Source organism: Schistocerca americana, chromosome 1, assembly GCF_021461395.2.
Source record: "Schistocerca americana isolate TAMUIC-IGC-003095 chromosome 1, iqSchAmer2.1, whole genome shotgun sequence".
NCBI classification, from domain to species: Eukaryota; Metazoa; Arthropoda; class Insecta; order Orthoptera; family Acrididae; genus Schistocerca; species Schistocerca americana.
In genome coordinates, this window is record NC_060119.1 from 851,889,436 (window position 1) to 851,906,681 (window position 17,246).

Genomic DNA, 17,246 nt, shown 5'->3' on the forward strand with positions numbered 1-17,246 from the left:
GCTACATCTTCAACTGCAGATCCTAGTACATAATTGTAAGCTTCAAACTTTGAAGGTGCACTTGGAAGATTTAGAACACCACATAGCATATCACCAGCTGCTTTGCCCTTACCAATTGCTCGCAATCCATAAACTAACCTAATATTTACACTATAAAGTTCAGTTTTCTTGTATCCATTATTTACAGTTACTGAAACCGAACTTGGAAACTTACAGCTGTATTTACAAACACTGCATATTAAATTAAACTGGGCAGCCAGGCCAACATGGGATTCTACTTTCAGAGAAACGTTTCCATGACATTTTTTGCAGCACAAACTGTTTTCAAGAGCTTCACACAATATATTCGTATCAATGAGTTCAAAAACTTCATTCCCTCTATCAAGTAAATTACATTTCTCTTCCAAATCTCTTAGTTTTTTATGAGAAGCACTGTTTTCATTTGGTGTAAGTTCGTTCGGCAAATCAGTAATAAGTGGATTCACATTTTCCAACAGTGATGATGATGAGCTGCTTTGCTTTGCTAATGAATCATTATTTCTTTTCTTTTGCCAGTTCACACGCTTTTTAAATACTTTTGCTTTAGCTCTAGGCATTTTCACTGCGAAAAATGAAGCACTAAATACGAAATAACTCAACAACAACTACTTTCTTATATCACACTGTTTACAAAACAGTCCCGCCACAAAGTCAAAGAGTAACTTGAGGAAACCAGAGAGAAACATTTTCGGGCAACTAGTGTATAAATAGTCGCTGGAAACCGGGATATTTGAATTCATGTCACTTTAAAGGTACTGCCAAAAAGTTCATGGTCAGCCACGAGAGACGTGTATAACTAAAGCGCAATACCCGATCTCACAAATATATAAAAATAAAATAGTTATAATTGTAGTAGAGCTATGTATGATACGTCATTTTAAAGAGGAAACATGGCAGAATATAATACGCCAATAAAAAAAAATTCGATTTTTTAACCCAAAATCCGATTCCGTATCCCCTTAAGTTCAGTAACACAGTGGAACCTCGCTTAACGAGCACATACCTTAACGCGAAATTCGAGCAAAACAAATTGTAGAAACAAAAATGACTCGCTGAATGAGAGATGTTTCGCATTACGAGTGACGACGATTTAATGTGACGTTACCAGCCGTTAGAGCATAGCAGGGAAAACGTTCAACAATACGAACAACTTTCATTGTTGGCAGCATTATATGAACAATATCAGTCGGCGTTTAGTGCTCTTTCTGCTACTATCTTAGTGCAGCTTGTGATCACACAGTTTTCTAAACTTGTGTTGCAACAATGATTTTTTTGTGTGCAAATTGTAATAACCTTCGTAGATATGTCCCTGAAGGTAAAGCCGCAAGAAGAAGACCATAAGAGAAAGAAAATGACCTCAGAAATTAAAACAAATTATTGAAATCATTGAAAAACGTGAACGTCGCTGATTTAGCATGCACATGCAGTCGGTCTAGATCAACTATTTGCGTTACGGTATCCTCAAGTACAGAGACAGGATTAAGGAGACAGATGCATCAAACGGAGTGACAAGAGTATTTAAACAACGGTTTAGTATTCTGGACTATATCGAAAAGTTGCTCCTTCTATGGATAAATGAAAAGCAATTGCAAGATGACACTATTAATGAGAACATAATTTGTGATAAGGCGAGAATGAGTTTCGCCGACCTCGTTAAGAAAACGCCAGGATCATCAGCGGCCAAGTGTTTAAGGGAAGCCGTGGGTGGTTTGAGAAGTTTAAGAAAAGAACCGGCATCCACAGCATTTTGAGGCACAGCAAAGCAGCCAGCTCTGACACAAAGGCAGCAGAGAACTTCATTTGAAACTTCTAGATGCTCGGAGATTCTTAGGGTTGTCTACCGCAGCAGGTTTTTAATTGTGGCGAGATGGGTCTGTTATGAAAAAAGATGACGAAACATAGCTTTACAACAGCAGATGAGAATGCGTTGCCCAGCCACAAGCCACTGAAAGACCATCTCACACTACCTACCGTACTATTCTGTGCCAATGAAAGCAGCGATGAAAATTAAACCACTGCTTGTTTACCAGTACCATTCAGAAACTCAACGAGCCTTCAACAATGTGTAAAGTCCAAAGCAGCGGGTCAAATGTGATGCAGACGTCAAACAACAAGGCTTGGGTAACGTGTGATATTTTTTGTGATTGAATCAATGAAGTGTTTAGTCCTTCAGTGAACAAATATTTGCTTGAGATGAATCTGCCACTCCATGTCACTTGTTACAGACAATACCCCTGCTCATTCTCAAGCCCTACAAGACCACCTCCTTGAAGAATTTCAATTCGTCGAGATACAATTCCTTCTGCCAACGCCACTCCGTTACTCGAGCCTCTGGACAAGCAGACTATTTCTAACTTTAAGAAGCTCTACACTAAAGCACTCTTCGAGCATTGCTTTGAATTGATTGAAACTGCCATACCACTCTCCCTCTCTCACAGAGTTTTGGAAATATCACTTCAACATCGTTGCTTGCGTCAAGATGATCGAAAAGACGTGGGAAGGGATTACCAAGAGAAATCTCACTTCTACATAGAAGAAGCTTTGGCCAGAGTGCGTTGTCGAATATGACTCTGAGGCATTTGAGTCAGTACTGTGGAGCCTGTAGTCAACGAGACTGTGTCTTTGGCCAAGAGCATGCTACTAGAAATGGATAACAATGACATTAATGAGCCTGTGGTAGATCACAGCTGAGAAATAACAGCCAAAGAGCTTATGGAGCTGCAGTGTGTTTCCCACCAGAAAGCTGTAGAGAGGAGTTCAGGGGCGGTAACAGCAAAGTAGCAATCTTCTGGCGCAATAAGAGAAATGCTGAAAGCATGGGAATCGGTTGTGTTGTACATTGAAAATCATCATCCCAATGAAACAGTGGCAATGCGCACCACAAATTTATTCGATGTTAATGCTGGTCACATTTTCGCCAAGTGTTGAACCATCGGCGGAAACAAATGATTATAGATAGCTTCCTAGTAAAATACAATTAGTTATGTATCGTGAATAATAAAGTACATAATACTGTATGTATAATTTTCTTTGAATAAGTGGCATGGCTCAGATAAAACTTTTAGTATCTTTTCTGCATGGAACGCATCATCGTATTTTACATTGATTTATAGGGATAAATTGTTTTGCTTAACGAGTGTTGCGCACTACAAGTAAGATTCTGGAACAAACTATGCTCGCTATGCAAGGTCCCATTATACAAATAATGCAGTAGAAAGCAGTAACTAAAATTAATAATCAGTGGCTTAATTCATCAAATATTGACACTGATGAATGGTGGGCTTTAACAGATTGTAAGCTTCTCTACACCAGTATATCTTGACACCAATCATATCTTGATATTCACTGACCGTTCCAAGTTACAACCTGATGCAAATTACAGAAGTTTCAAAATGTGAAATCAACATGTGCGGTACATGTATACTTACATCTACAACCACACTCCACAAACCACTATACGGTGCATGATGTGGTGTACCCTGTACCACTACTACTCATTTGCTTTTTTGTTCCACTTGTAAATAGATTGAGGGAAAAGTGACGGTCTCTATATCTCCATATGACCCCTAGATTCTCGCATCGTATATTCATTGGGCTCATGCGAAATGTATGTTGGCAGCACTAGTATCACTTTGCGGTCAGCTTCAAATGGCAGTTCTCTAAATTTGCTCAATAACGTTATTTGAAAAGAATGTCTCCTTCCCTCCAGGGATTCCCATTTGAGCACCCGAAGCATAGTCATAATACTTGCATGTTGATCACATCAACTGGTCACAAATCTGGCAGCCCGCCTCTGATTTGCTCCAATGTCTTTCTTTAATCAGACCTGGTGTGGATTCCAAACATTCAAGCATTACTGAAGAATACGTCATGCTAGCATCCTATATGTGGTCCTCTTTACAGATGAACCACACTTTCCAAAATTCTCCCAACGAACTGAGGTGGATCATTTGCCTTCCCTACCACAGTCCTCACATGCTTGTCCCATTCCATATCAATTTGCAATGGTACACCTAGATATTTAAGTAAATTAATAAATGTAGTGTGACTAAGGGCTCCCGTTGGGTAGACCGTTTGCCGGGTGCAAGTCTTTCGATTTGATGCAACTTCGGCGATTTGCGCGTCGGTGGGGATGAAATGATGATGATGATTAGGATGATTAGGACAACACAACACCCAGTCCTCGAGCGGAGAAAATCTCCGATCTAGCCGGGAATCGAACCCGGGCATGACTGTGTCAAGCAGGACGCTACTACTAATGCTGTATTTGAACATCACTGTTATGTTTTTCATACTCATCTGCAGTAACGTACATTTTTCTATATTCAGAGCTAGCTGCCAATCATCACACCAACCAGAAATTTTATCTAACTTAACTTGTATCCTCCTTCAGTTACTCGACTTCAGCGCCTTCCTGTACACCACAGTATTAACAAACAACTAGAGATTGCTGATCACTCTCCCTAGCAGATCTCAAATGTGTATAAAAATAATAGCGTCCCTGGGGCACTCCTGGCGATACCCTAATTTCTGATGAACTCTCGTTGTCGAGGATAACATGCTGGGTTCTATTACTTAGGAAATATTCAAACCATTCACATATCTGGAAAGTTATTCCATATGCTCGTACCTTCGTTAGCAACCTGCAGTGGGGCCTCGAGTCACGCACTTTTTGAAACTCCAGATATATGGAATCTGCTTCTTGCCCTTCATCCATAGTTTGCACGTGAGAAAAGGGCAAGCGGAGAATTGCAAGCGCGATTCTTTCTAAAACTATGCTGATTCATGGACAGAAGCTTATAGTCTCTAGCAAATTTATTATACGAGGGTAACCCCAAAAGTAAGGTCTCCTATTCTAAGTACAGAACTCTGTGTGGCAGTTGGTCACACTGTTATGAAGAGTGCTTCACGCGCTGTGTGTAAACATGTGCACGCCGCGCTGAGGCGCTCAGTCTTGGCTTGGAAGGCCTTTGAGAATGGAGCTCCCGTTGGATGTTACAGCCAAGTGCGAATTGCGTGCAGTTATTCAGTTTTTGAATGCAAAGGACACTGCGCCGATTGAAATCCATCGCCAATTGATGGAAGTGCATGGCGAGTCGTGCATGCATGTCAAAAATGTTCGTAAGTGGTGTAGAGAGTTTGCAGCTGGTCGGACCGAAATTCACGACGAACAAAGGAGCGGGAGACCGTCAATTTCCGAGGAGACGAAGGTTGAGCAAAGCATGCATGAAGATCGGCGGATCACCCTGGATGATCTCTGCACGTTGGTTCCTGAGATTTCCCGAAACACCACTCACAGAATTTTAACGGAAACATTGAACCACCGGAAGGTGTGCGCAGGATGGGTGCCACGCATGCTGATTGAGGACCATACGCAGCAACGAGTTGATGCTTCCCGCCCATTTCTTCACTGCCTTGCAGCCGAACAGGACAACTTTCTGGACTCAATTGTCACGGGTGACGAACCCTGGGCATAGCACTTTACACCTGAGACAATGCCAGTGGCGGCATCCTTCTTCGCCAAAGCCGCACAGACTGCCAGTAAAGTCATGACAACCATTTTTTGGGATCAGAAAGGGGTACTGTTGGTCGACTTTATGCCCACTGGGACCACAATTAACGCTTACAGGTACTGTGATACTCTGAAGAAACTCAAACGGGAAATTCAGAACTGGAGAAGAGGAATGTTGAGCTAGGGCGTACACATTCTCCATGACAACGCTCGCTCACACATCGCTCGGCAAACAGTTGCTCTCCTGCAACAGTTTCAGTGGAACATAATCACCCACTCACCCTATAGTCCTGACTTGGCGCCCAGTGACTATCACCTGTTCCCTAGGTTAAAAGAACATTTGGACGGAAAGCGATTCAGCTCCTACAACGAGGTGAAAGAAGAGGTTCATAACTCTCTGAACAGCATGGCGGCGAGTTGGTATGACATGGGCGTACAAAAACTGCCACAGCGTCTACAAAAATGCATCGACAGAAATGGTGATTATGTTGAAAAGAAGCTAAATGTTCAAGCTGTAAACTGATGCAAACCATTGTAGAAATAAACAGGTCTATGTACTTATACAAAAATAGGAGTCCTCACTTTTGGGATTACCCTCGTTTTTGAATTAAGAATATGTTCAAGAATTCTGCAGCAAACCAATGTTAAGCACATTGGTGAGTAATTTTGTGATTTTTGTCTTTTACCTTTCTTATATACAGGAGTCTCCTGTACTTTTTTCCGTTTGCTTCGGCCTTCGCACTGGGCGAAATATTCATGGTAAAGTAAGGGACCAATGCTGTAGAGTACTCTTTGTAAAACCAAACTGGAATTCCATCTGGACCTGGTGACTTACTTGTTTTCGACTCTTTCAGTTGTTTCTCTATGCCAGGTATCCTTATTACTTTGTCACCCAAACGATGGTATGTTTACCATTCCCCTATGTGAACAATTTCTTAAACTGTGAAACTTTGAGTTTCGCTTTGCTGTCTTCTGCCACTGCACAGAGATGTCAACAAGTGACTGGATGGAAGCCTTAAATACACTTAAGAGATTTTACATAGGACCAGAATTTTCTTGGGTTCTCGGCCATATCTTTTGCTTTGGTATAATGGTGGTGGCTGTATGCTTCGCGCAGAGATCTTTTCACAGATGCATGAATCTCTGCTAACCTATGCTTGTCGACATTTCTCTTCTGAACTGAGAGTGCAACGTCCTTCGCTTACTCAGCATTTTCCGAATTTCATTGATAAACCACACTGGGTCTTTTCCATCCATAATCCATTTGCTAGGCACGCACTTCTCCAGAGCATGATTTACAGACCGTTTAAACGTCCTCCATAGTGATGTCAGTTCATGATCTAAGTGAGATGCTAAGAACTGCTTATCTGCTCTTTCTAGCAGAAACATTCTCCTTGCCTTCTTGGTTGATTTATAAACTTTTGTAGCCATGATAGCTAAATGACATAATAATCACTAATCTCTGTCTCTATGCTTACGCCATCGATAAGGTCCAGATTGTTTGTAGCTTCAAGGTCTAAGATGTTTCCACAGCATGTGGGCTTCCAAACTAGCTGCTCAAGACAGTTTTCAGAAAACGTGTCCAAAAGTATTTTTCAAGATTACCTTTCCGTAACCACTGCAACGAATCTACAAACGTCGCAGTCTATACTCAATTGGTTAAAGTCACCTTCAGTTATCATTATATGATCTGGGTATTTGTGCGCTACTGACTGGAGACTTTCTTTGAAATACTTTAGAACCAAAAAAAATGGAACTGAGTGAAACGTAAAAACATCGTACAGCTACTTTTGAATACATTATGGGAGTGACAGTGATCAATACGTTACAAATATTTACTATTAAAAACAGTCTTGATCACAATTTATTTAGTATGGTGACCGGTTTCAACCACTACTGTGGTCATCTTCAGACCAAAAGGAGGTTCTTACTCATTGGTCTGAAGATGACCACAGTAGTGGTCAAAACCGGTCACCATACTAAATAAATTGTGATCAAGACTGTTTTTAATAGTAAAAAATCGTACAGATAACTTTATTTCACCTAGGCCTGCTATATGAGACCAGATGATTTCACTGTCACATTCAATTTTGACCTCAATAGAACAAATTTTTTGTCAACTGCAATGGACACTCCGTCTCCTATCGTGTCTAACCTGTCTTTCCAACATAAGTTCCACGACTTGCTAAATATCTCAGAGATTTCTACTTCGGGTATCAGTCAGCTCTCGGTCCTAAGAATAATTCGAGCACTAGAACTTTCCTAGAGAGCAGTAAATTCGGGAACTTTGTGACAAATATCACGAAAATTCGCTGATAAAATTTTGAAAGTTAAAATGTCTTTACTCTTAATGGAATCTGATTTTGCTGTCTGTGTACCGACTGGTGGGTGTTTATCAGAGTACCTCAAAACTGCAGTCTAACCTAAGAGACTTCAATGTGTGATCCACAAGCACTCTGATACCCAAGTAGCTGCTTCCTTTGTGTAGTGCATCCCTAACCTACCAAGGGGAGCCCTATAATTCACCACCCAATAACGCAAGCTCAGAAATATACAGGCAAGGCCGTCACAGAGTCACAAAGCCTTTGGTTGAGACCCCCCAAACCATAAGACCCTTATCAACTCTTGGAACAACGCTGCAAATTGCAAGCACTGCTTGCACCTCACACATGAGGTCAGTAGCCTTCACCACTTGTGCGAGCTGCCTGTATGAACTGAGGATGGCCTCAGAACCCATGTGATGCGAACCACAACTTGCAGACGGCTGCACACTGTACACTTGACAGTTGCAGGCAAGGTCACCTCCGCTTATCGGATGAGGCCCCCTGGCAGACATACCAAGTGTACATTGGCTTTCTTTCCAGCTGTGAACGCTACATTCCTAGGGGGCTCCATAACCTGCCTAACATTGGAGCTCCTGATAAATAGGACACCCCTGCCCGCGTGTGCCTGCTCGACCCCTGATGAAGGAACAGTCACCTGTTTACTCACAAGGGCAATAGGCGAGGCCAGATGGCCAACCTTCATACTAGTCCTCCACCTCGAGTTACGTAAACTTGTTGCCACGCTTCCTGCTGTGAGGGTGGACACACCGTATCAGGTACACTAGGAGGTGCCCTGGTAGCAGAGCTGGTGGGCAAAACAAGCGACATCTTGAGGTGTCCCATGCATCGTGCCAGATTCCTCGCCACCGCTACATCCCAAATCAGCAGCCTGTAGGTGTCTGACTGTAGCCAAAACTACATTCAGCTGCTTGTGAACTGTGGCCAGCCCCTCCTCTGTCCACACTTAGCACTCACACATTCTACCCATCCCAGTGTTACTAAATTAAGAATTAAGTACAAAAGCAGGGACAGAAACATATAAATGTAACTTGCTAACCTCCTAACATGTCACCAATGTAGGATGATGCATTATTGAGCTGTGTAGCTGCCTGTTCACAAGAAATGAAAACTATGATACAGACTGTCTGAAATTCCACTTTCAGTTAAAGACGAGACATTAAATCTCTTAAACATAAAAACGCATGAAATTTAAGAAATACAGGTTGTACATAAAGTCTGGGAACACTTCCAATTGTCATACACATTGCGTTTTGAAGAGAAACTCTGAAAGCTTTTTTTTATTATTTTTTTATTTTTTTTTTACAAACATTCGATATGCGATCATGAGTGACCTGGCACACGTCAATTCGGTTATCGAATTCTTGCCATAGCAGTCCCAGCATGGCATCGTCGACTGTGGCAGCCGCTTCCGGTATTCTCTCCTGGAGCTCTGCTGCATCACGTGGTAGAGACGTTACACACACCAGAACATTAATGTGTCCCCACAGTAAAAAGCCACATGGAGTGAGATCTGGTGATCGGAGAGGCCATTTCATAATACAGCTCGCTCCGCACCTGAACTCGCCATGTTTGCGACTAGCGCTGACTATCGGCAAATTACCAAAGTACGCTGTGGCGGTGTACATGAATAAATAAATAAATAAATAAATAAAACCTTTCAGGCTTTCTCTTCAAAATGTCATATGTATGATATCTGTACAATGTTTCGTTCTTGTGCAATAAATAATTGAAAGCGCTTCCGGACTTTATGTACACCCTGCATAATACTAGAAAAACGCGGGAAGAGCTAAATACATAACTTTTCGCTCTGGCGACAGCTGAGGGCGTGATTGACTGGCTTACTAAACGAACGGACGCTTATCTTCAAAACATAGCAAATGACGAACTACTATGCTACAGGCAGTGAATGTACACTCACAATTACAGAACACGAGTTTAAACCTCGTAAACAGAAAAACACACACGAAATGTAAGAAATATACTACAGGGAAAACAAATGAGATCTGGAGACGCTGTTACCAAGTAAAGAACAACCTGTACATTCAAAACAAAAGTGCTAGACTGAACTCAAACTATGCATCAGATGATCACTCCTCAGTCTCTAAGTCCTGTTATGTGAAAAATATTCTACCACTGTTGCAGAGTTCTGTAGCATTGTTCAGAATTATAGTCAATATTGTGGAACAAAGTGATGTAGTTCTGTAACGTAAGACCGCCCATAAGCGTCTGGTTAGGTTCGTTGGATGGTATCCCTTTTACGCTCTCACTTCCAGTTTTCCTATCATGCCGAAAATGTTAGATATATGGTTCCTATGAGTAACTGATATGCTGTATCAATTGAGAGTATTAATGAATGCAACGGCGCCAATACATTTGAATAAAATGAAAATAAAACTCAGTTTTAGTAAAACTGGTTTCTATTACACAATAACAACCTTTTTTAAATTATGTCATTGGTGCAAGTAGTATATATTCTAGTACTGTCTTTAAACAAGCTACAGTGGTCGGACAAAAATACGGAAATACGTGCTCGACCATAAATGCAGATGCTAGGCAACCAAGCCTGCATGATGCGCTGCACAATGTTCTCAGTGCATTGCAAATTACGTCGATCATGGTCAGAATAGTGTTCTGCGTAGTTGTGTGTGTAGTATGTTGGAGCCAAGTGAATTCGAATGAGAGCAAATTGTTGATGCTCTTATGGAGGATGCTTCCATAATAAAGGTATCCAAAGTGTGTGATGCTTCAAGAGGCACTATAAAATGAAGATTTACATTGCCTACAGGGAAAACGGAAAAACTTCATCCACTAAGCAAAATGCGGACGAAAGTATGTGTTGAGTTATCGTGACGGACTGTCATTGCAGAGAACTGTAACGAAAAATAAGAGGATAACAGTTGAAAGTGTCACTCCAGAACTGAATGTTGTAGTCGCACAGAAACGAAGCTCCAGAACCAGGGAATTTCATGGTGAATTGGAATTCCAAAACCATTCATCAACGATACAAATGCCTGTGACAGGAAAATGTGGTACAGAAGCCATAAAACTTGGACTATGGAGCAATGGGAGAGTGTCATCTGCTCGGGTGTGTCTTCTTTGACAATGTCTTCAATTTCTGGCTGAGTTTACGTCCCAAAAGTGAAACATGGCGGATTTTATTATGATTTCGGCACCCACATTGGGTTATTCCATAAGCTCATGGTTACTCTGCAAGACCGCATTACTGTCAATGATTATCTGACCATTTTGGCTGATCAGGTCCATCCCACGCTACAAAGTTTGTTCTCCAATGGTGATGATGTGTTTTATGACGCATCTTCAAGGACTGGTTTTGTGAGAACGAGATTAAATTGTCGCATCTTCCCTCGTCACCACAATCACCAAGCGTCAATATTACTACTCCTTTCTGGTCTACTTTGGAGAGAAAGACACATGTAGGCTAACGCCAATATTACTGCTCCTTTCTGGTCTATTTTGGAGAGAAAGACATATTAAAGCTATCCAGCTCAATCATTGTGACCTGGATTTGGCACTATTTTGCAGGAAGAATGTTGTAAGATTTCCTTGAAAATTATACAAGACCTATTGGCCTGTTTATCCATTCCGAAGCCACTGGAAGCTGTTTCACATGCCAATGTTTTTCCTACACCATATTAGCCACGGTAGTGATTTGTGTTGGAGGTGTTCCCATATTTCTGTCCGCCCCCTGTATTTGGTGGCATTAATTTGTTTGTGTCTTGTAATGTTTGCATCAGTCGTCAATTAACCGTATGTGCATATAACAAATTGGCTATTTTACTAACTAAACTGTGCTTCCTTACAATTAAATGATGCCACAGTATAGGGTATGGACAGGATATCTCACTGGTTGCCTTAAACGTATATTATTGTCTACGTCACTAGCGTGTTTAAAGTTTTTTATCATATTATTCTGACTCAAACAGCCAAACCGCACGACCGACTGAGTTGCTGCTTTAATGTATTATAGCTCTCATTGACATTTAAATTTAAGATTTCTGCAGGTGTACCATTAAGCAGCTGCAGTCTCTCGCTGTGCATTGTCTACCTTTTATTGTGAGGGAAAACCCACCAGCAGCTCAGTTACCACGCACTTCGAAACTGCCTGCTCTATCGGCAACCTATGGTGAGACAGAAATGCTTGCTCACACAGGCGAGTGCAACCTCCAACAGTGTCGCAGTCTGCACCATTTCCGAGCATAGCACTCATGCCCACTCATGAACGCAGGTGTTTTGGGGAAATCACATTATGAAAAATACAATTTAATAACTGGAGATAGTTCACGACTAAAGAACTCAAGCGAAAAATAAAAAATAACACTGCAAACATTGTTGGTCCTGGCTTTCAGCTGAGTTAATATTCTATCTTCACATGATACTTCAGCAGATTCCTTACAGTAGAGTCAGAGAAAGAATATCTGACAGGTGATAACGCCGTTGCTACCTTCAACTGCAAAGCGCAAACGGCTGTAGGCAAAAACAAGTCGTGTATTATACATAGCTGCGACAACAGTGGCGCTGCGATAAAGACGCATATAAAATCATGCCATATGATTGGTCGAAGCAGACGCGCCTAGCCCACTGCAACTGTCAGGCATCTTCTTTCGCAGGTACGAGAACAGTTGTCTTCACCAGGTGTCAAGTGCAGATTTCATTGCTTGCTGTTTGTGCTCCAACAAAATTGTGAACTGCATATGCTGCACATGCTGGCAATTGTTTCCTGGCACCGATAAACGTAAAACTGCTACACCACGAAGATGACGTGCTACAGACGCGAAATTTAACCGACAGGAAGAAGATGCTGTGATATGCAAATGATTAGCTTTTCAGAGCATTCACACAAGATTGGCGACACCTACAACGTGCTGACATGAGGAAAGTTTCCAACCGATTTCTCATACACAAACATCAGTTGACCGGCGGTGCCTGCTGAAACGTTGTTGTGATGCCTCGTGTAAGGAGGAGAAATGCGTACCACCACGTTTCCGACTTTGATAAAGGTCGGATTGTAGCCTATCGCGATTGCGGTTTATCGTATCGCGACATTGCTGCTCGCGCTGGTCGAGATCCAATGACTGTTAGCAGAATATGGAATCGGTGGGCTCAGGAGAGTAATACGGAACGCCGTGCTGGATCCCAACGGCCTCGTATCACTAGCAATCGAGATGACAGGCATCTTATCCGCATGGCTGTAACGGATCGTGCAGCCACGTCTCGATACCTGAGTCAACAGATGGGGACGTTTGCAAGACAACAACCATCTGCACGAACAGTTCGACGACGTTTGCAGCAGCATGGACTATCAACTTGAAGATCATGGCTGCGGTTACCCTTGACGCTGCATCACAGACAGGAGCGCCTGCGATGGTGTACTCGACGATGAACCTGGGCGTACGAATGGCAAAAAGGTCATTTTTTCGGATGAATCCAGGTTCTGTTTACAGCATCATGATGGTCGCATCCGTGTTTGGCGACATCGCGGTGAGCGCACATTGGAAGCGTGTATTCGTCATCGCGATACTGGCGTATCACCCGGCTTGATGGTACCGGGTGCCATTGGTTACACGTCTCGGTCACCTCTTGTTCGCACTGACGTCACTTTGAACAGTGGATGCTACATTTCAGATGTGTTACGACCTGTGGCTCTACTCTTCATTCGATCCCTGCGAAACCCGACATTTCAGCAGGATAATGCACGACCGCATGTTGCAGGTCCTGTAAGGGCCTTTCTGTATACAGAAAATGTTCGATTGCTGCCCTCGCCACCACATTCTCCAGATCTCTCACCAACTGAAAACGTCTGGCCAATGGTGGCCGACCAACTGGCTCGTCACAATACGTCAGTCACCACTCTTGATGAACTGTGGTATCATGTTGAAGCTGCATGGGCAGCTATACCTGTACACGCCATCCAAACTCTGTTTGACTCGATGCCAGGCGTATCAGGGCCGTTATTACGGCCAGAGGTGGTTGTTCTGGGTACTGATTTCTGAGGATCTATGCACCCAAATTGCGTGAAAATGTAATCACATGTCAGTTCTAGTATAATATATTTGTCCAATGAATACCCGTTTATCATCTGCGTTTCTTCTTGGTGTAGCAGTTTTAATGGCCAGTAGTGTACACTCCCAACCAAGAGAACGGCTATGCGAAAAACGTTAAAGAAGTCATAAGTGAGCAAAACGTCGTAAGACCTTTAACTATAAACATCTTAACAGGCCGTTATCTCTGAGCTACGAGAGAGCCTTGAGTTGTTTTCTGCCGTGATTTAGGCAAACTGAGTGCTAGATTCCGTTCTTTACTTTTAGCTAAAGCCTCTGTCCCTCTTGATTACATTAACCTTATCCAACACCCTCATCTCAAGTGCCCCATTTACTGTTCTGTCGCAGAAATTCACTGCATGTCACATTTAGGGTATCAATTTCTTCATATTTGATTTCACTCTCACAGTCCAGGCTGTGTTTGCCGACAGATAATTTCGTTGGCTGCTTGAGTGTAACATCTGTATCCTTTACATTTTTCTTCGATAGTTCTTAAAAAAAACTGTCCAGACTATGGCATGCCACAAATGCACCGTATGCCGTATAAAGTCAGTTTTTGGAGCACTATACTACATCGCACACAACTCAGTAGACCTTTTAATATCACTGGTGCGATCGAAATGTAAATTTAAAACATGTTTCCGAAGTTTTCTCTTTATCTTCCCGGAAATGGCGCTGAGTGAGCCTGAAAAGTCATAGTGTTGATTCAGAGTGGGACACGATTATAGAGGAGTTACTGTCACAGTTTCCCACTTAAAACCTTATGTCGTAAGTATGAGGTAGAGCACTGTTTAGCAATTGGCTGTAAAATTTTAAATACAAATTTTAGGGTGGGATTTAGAGGAACTGTGGTACAATATGCCATGGCGTCAGGGAGGGGCAAATTACTTATCAGAGCGTTGAGACATATTACACAAATTGTAGGGGTGAAAATCCGACATATTCTTCTCTGTTTTTATGCGTTTGAGTACGTATCCATTTGTGAGCGTTTCGTGGAAACAAGGTGACTAATGGCTAAATCTACAGGTAGATGTATGAGTTTTGGAATCTGTCGTCTGTGTATTCGTTCCTAACTATAGACCTGTTTTTGGAGTTCTTTCTGTTTGGGTAAATTGTAAGGCGGAAATGCGCATATAGCCTTCCAGTGCCTTAACAGGCAAATGCCTGAAAACCATGTTGAGACTGTCCAGCAAGATTGACGCGACGAGCTAGGATCGAATCGAGACCACACTTGCTTCCGCAAATGAGTTATTACTGATTTATTACTGGGAAGTGATACAGAACGCTGGGCGATGTCTAACTGTTTACTTCTCTTAACAGTAGTTCTATCCTTGCTATGTAAATGGCGTAGTCAACTGTGAACTGCAGTCTTAGTGTCTTCGAGCTGTATTATGTAGGGCACATGACGTTCCAAAAATCCATGTGCGCATCATTCGTCAGTGCTTAAATTGCGCTCCGTCTTCAGGCCATAAGTGGCCCATCGAGACCATTCGACCGCCATGTCAACCTCGGTTGAGGACGCGGATAGGAGGGGCGTGTGGTCAGCACACCGCTCTCCCAGTCGTTATGATGGTTTTCTTTGACCGGAGCCGCTACTATTCCGTCGAGTAGCTCCTCAATTGGCATTACGAGGCTGAGTGCACCCCTAAAAATGGCAACGGTACATGGCGGCCCGGGTGGTCACCCATCCACGTGCCGGCCACGCCCGACAGCGCTTAACTTCGGTGATCTGACGCGAACCCGTGTATCCACTGCAGCAGGGACGTTGCCCATGCTTAAATTAGCAAATTAAATTTTATTTTACTCTCCCCAAGCATATTACTGGCAAGGGAACCTCCCCATCGCACCCCCCTCAGATTTAGTTATAAGTTGGCACAGTGGATAGGTCTTGAAAAACTGAATACAGATCAATCGAGAAAACAGGAAGAAGTTGTGTGGAACAATGAAAAAAATTAGTAAAATATACAAACTGAGTAGTCCATGTCAAAGATATGCAACATCATGGACAATGGGAGTCAAGAAGCGCCGTGGTCCCATGGTTAGTGAGAGCAGTTACGGAGCGAGAGGTCCTGGGTTCGAATCTTCCCTCGAGTGAAAACTTTAAATTTTTGTTTTCAGTTTATGTTGCAAACTCTTATGTTTTCATCACTTTTTTAGGAGTGATTATCAAATCCACAAGAAAACCTAAATCGGGCAAGGTGGAAAATCTTTTTACCCATTCGCCAAGTGTACAAGTTAGGTGGGTCGACAACATATTCCTGTCATGTAACGCACATGCCGTTACCAGTGTCGTATAGAATATATCAGATGTGTTTTCCTGTGGAGGAATCGGTTGACCTATGACGTTGCGATCAAATGTTTTCGGTTCCCATTGGAGAGGCACGTCCTTTCGTCTACTAATCGCACGGTTTTGCGGTGCGGTCGCAAAACACAGATACTAAACTTATTACAGTGAACAGAGACGTGAATGAACGAACGGACAGATCATAACTTGGCGAAAATAAAGAAAGCAAAATTTTCAGCCGAGGAAATTTTTTTTTTTTGTAACCATATATATTTATTTAAATATTTTAACAACGATACATTAAAAAAAAGACATTTTATTCTATTAATCTATTATCCTAGTGATGGTTAATATTATTGTCATTTTATATGTTTTCGTTTTTATATTTTCCTTTTTCGTTTTTCTCTTATTGTTTGTTCCTTAAACCCTTTTACATGGCCATTTGTCGTCTTTTTTTTTTTTTTTTTTTTTTTTTTTGAGGGGGGTAGATATTGCAGGACAGGCATAACAGTTTATATTTGGCATCGTTGCATTGATTTGAGTTTATGTTTCTGTATGTGATGCACTTGTGATGACACAGGCACATTGTGTATTCTGGTTTGATCTCTTCCTCTAGTTACACTGTTTAGTGGGACAGTATGAAGGAACGTCACCATGATAGGTGGAGCAGAAGTGGAAGAAACTTTTTTTTTTTTTTTTACATTTACTACAGAATATACCTAATTGAAGAAGAGAGAAAATTTTGTCATATTACATAAGAGAAGCAGAAAGGATAGTGTGAGTAATCAATAGAATTTTATAGGCACAAAGTAAAGGAAATCAAAATATCTAATAATAATGAGTAGTTGGCACTTTCCACTAGGGAGCACTTTGTGTCACTGATTCCACTAGGAAGAAACATATTATACTACTATATAAAGGGTTGAACCTAGGACCTCTCTTTCCGCAGCTATTCACGCTAACCACGGGACCACGACACTCTTCAGCTTCAATTGCCCTCGATATTG